Raw genomic sequence first — 776 nt, forward strand, 5'->3', positions numbered from 1 at the left:
GGGGGGAGGGGTTTGTGCGGGGAGAAGGGTGCAACAATGAATGAATGGAATTCCAAAATCTCTGTAGATGTTCATTGAAATGAAAAATAAACACACTAAATTTAAAAAAAATTAGTCTTAAACTCTTTTTATATCACCGTTACATCTGGGGCAATATTTAAATCTCAATTACTCTGATTATTGCAATTATGTGCTAGATTTCCGATGATCTAAAGTATGACTTTAAAAACTATGCAAAAGGTTGATTTTTAAAAATTGTATGATTATCTGTTTGAACTTACTATAATATTTAGTAGATAGTCTCAACCCTAAAGCTAAGTGCTATGTGTCTTAGAACAAACTATGACATGCTTAAGGAAATTTGCACCTCAATTATTTTTACTTTTAAAATATCTCAAATACAAAAGTCTGAACTAGTGAATTCCCTTAGTATTTTTATAGTTTTAAATGGACAAATCTGAAAATTAGAGACCATTTTTAGTGTAAGGCAATAGAAAGAGAAGATTGAAATAAGCTCTGACTAAATTTTCTTAGGTGCCATCAAATCAAGTAAAAGTTACAGTAACACTGTGAGTAACATATATGAACTCTGTCCTATCCTGTGCCATCCTCTTTATATCTTCATACTTGAACTCATTGTTGCAGTCACTATTATTCAAAAATGTCTTTTCTAGCCAAAATATTAATTTTTTGTCTTATGGTTAAGCAATTATTGTATTGAGTAGAGAGGATGCTATGTAGATTAGTGGGAATATGTGAATGGGACATGTTAGCCT

The sequence above is a fragment of the Elephantulus edwardii genome, unplaced genomic scaffold (assembly GCF_000299155.1).
Source record: "Elephantulus edwardii isolate Elephantulus edwardi_28Jun2011 unplaced genomic scaffold, EleEdw1.0 scaffold00234, whole genome shotgun sequence".
NCBI lineage: Eukaryota > Metazoa > Chordata > Mammalia > Macroscelidea > Macroscelididae > Elephantulus > Elephantulus edwardii.